Source organism: Solanum lycopersicum, chromosome 6 (assembly GCF_036512215.1).
Source record: "Solanum lycopersicum chromosome 6, SLM_r2.1".
Lineage (NCBI taxonomy): Eukaryota > Viridiplantae > Streptophyta > Magnoliopsida > Solanales > Solanaceae > Solanum > Solanum lycopersicum.
In genome coordinates, this window is record NC_090805.1 from 21,137,897 (window position 1) to 21,140,852 (window position 2,956).

The window sequence follows — 2,956 nt, forward strand, 5'->3', positions numbered from 1 at the left end:
CTATTTCCACATACTCAGCTTCAGTAGATGAAAGAGAAACACACTTCTGAAGCCTGGACATCCAACTCACTACTATTCCACCTATGGTGTAAATGTACCCGGATGTACTCTTGCTCAAGTCAACATCCCCACCAAGATCAGCATCCATAAAACCCTGTAGAGTCACCTTGCCTTTGCCAAAACAAAGTGAAGTACTGGATGAACCTCTCAGATATCTCAGAAGCCACTTCACAGCTTCTCAATGCTCTTTCCCAGGGTTCGCCATGTACCTGCTAACAACTCTTACTACATGTGCTAAATCAAGTCTAGTTCAGACCATAGCATACATCAAACTACCAACTGCTGAAGCATATGAAACAAGTGCCATGTGATCACGCTCCTCGGCAGTCTTGGGTGACTGCTCCTTTGACAATTTAAAGTGATTTGCCAATGGAGTAATCCTGGATTTAGCATCATTAACCCTAAATCTGCTCAGCACCTTCTCAATGTACAACTCCTGAGATAGATTTAAAGTGCCAACAGATCTATCCTGAGAAATCTTCATCCCCAAAATCTATTTTGCTAGACCGAAATCTTTCATCTCAAATGCTGCAGACAACCTTGTCTTCAGATTATTAATCTCCCTCATACTAGATCCTGCAATCAACATATCATCCACATACAAGAGTAGAAAGACATACGAATCAATGTATTTCTTGAAGTAACAACAAGGATCCTTTTCAGCTTTGCAGAATCCACTCTTGGTCATGAAGGAGTCAAACTTCTTGTACCACTGCCTTGGTGCTTGCTTTAGTCCATACAAGCTCCTGGTGAGCTTGCACACCATGTGCTCCTTGCCTGGAACCACAAATCCTTCCGGTTGCTGCATATAGATCTCTTTGTGCAGATTTCCATGTAAAAATGTTGTTTTTACATCCATTTGCTCTAGATGCAAATTCTCCGATGCAACAACACTCAAAAGAATTCGAATAAAGGTTAACTTCACAACAGGAGAGAATATTTCAGCATAATCAATACCTTTCCTTTGTGAATATCCTTTAACCACTAAATGAGCCTTGAACCTTTTTTTGCCATCTGGTTCAGTCTTGATTCTGAAAAACCAATTGTTCAGCAAAGCTCTCTTCCCTGCAGGTAGCTCAGTCAACACCCATGTGTCGTTCGTCTCAAGTGACCTCATCTCATCATCTATGGCTTGCTCCCACTTGATCGAATCCTCCACCTGTGGGGCCTCATCAAAAGACTCTGGTTTCCTCTCATCAGTCAGCAATAGATAGCGTAATGAAGGTGAATACCTATATGGTGCCCTGATGGATCTAGATGATCTCCTTAACACCTGCTCAGGTGTAACTTGCTCCACTTCAAATTCTTCAGTAGGAGTTGGTTGAGTATCTGCTTCGACATCACTGGGGTTACTCTTCTCCAACTCAACCTCAACTCCCACTTGCTTTGTAATCTCTATAACCTTATAGTCTCTGTCCTTGTACAGGACAGACTCATCAAATGTCATGTCACAATGTCTCAGGATCTATCTGTTCTTATCATCCCAAAACCTATAACCAAACAAATCATAACCATATCCCATGAAGTAACACTTCACGGCCTTGGAATCAAGCTTGTCTCTCTTTTCAGGATCAACATGAACATAAGCAGTGCAACCAAAAGTCCTCAAGTGTGAGTACTTGAGTTCTTTTTCCTGTCCACACCTCTTCTGGAATCTTGATCCCTAAAGGAACTGATGGTCCCTTGTTGATCAAGTATGCAGCTGTGCTCACAGCATCCGCCCAAAGTGTTTTGGGCAGCCCACAGTGTATCCTTATACTCCTTGCACGCTCATTCAATGTTCTGTTCTTTTTCTCATCAATTCCATTCTCCCTTGCCTTACCAGGAACTGTTCTCATCAATCTGATTCCCTCAGCTGCACAAAATGCCTTGAACTCTGATTTGTCATACTCTTCTTCATTGTCAGACCTTAGGCATTTGACTTTCAAACCGGTCTGATTCTCAACTTTAGCTTTCCACTTCTTGAAAGTTGCAAACACATATGACTTATGCTTCAAGAAGTAAACTCATACCTTCCTGCTGAAATCATCAATGAAGGTAACATAGAATCTGGATCCTCTAAGTGATGATACTGGAGATGGTCCCTAAACATCTGTATGGATCATTTCCAACTGCACTTTCTTTGGATCTCTTGGAATCTTTGTGAGGCTTACCCTTTTTTGTTTGCGCATAACATAGCTCTCGTAAAGGCCTATATCAACAGATTTCAGACCCTCTAATGCTCCTTTTGCAACCCGCATCTTCATTCCTTTAGCACTCATGTGTCCAAGTCTGTTGTGCCACAGACATGAACCGTAAGCACCTTCAGCAACAGCGGCCATGTTTATACACCCTGCAGTGGTGTACAAAGTTCCAGATTTGGTTCCACGAGCTACTACCATAGCACCTTTCACGAACTTCGACGAACCTTTCCCAAACTCTGCTGCATATCCCGTGCTATCCAACTGACCAACAGATATCAGATTTTTCTTGATCCCAGGAATATATCTGACATCCTCCAATGTCCACTAGTTTCCCAAGGTGGTATTTATGCAAACATCCCCCTTTCCTTCAATCTCTAAGGCTTTATTTTCAGCAAGATATACTTTTCCAAAATTTCCAGATTTGAAATTTTGGAACAACTCCTTGCTTGGAGACGAATGGAAAGATGCACCAGAATCCAAAATACATGATTCAACCGGGTTGTTCACACTAAGGATTAGAGCATCCCCAATGTCCTCTGCTGAATTTACAAAATCATTGTCATCTCCAAATTTCTGATTCTGTTTCTTCTTTGGCTTTGTACAGTTCGTCCGAAAGTGCCCTTTTTCTCCACAGTTCCAACAAGTCACGTTTGATCTGTTCAGGGATTTTCCTCTATTCTTTGATTTTGATCAACCATGTTGATTTTGGCCTT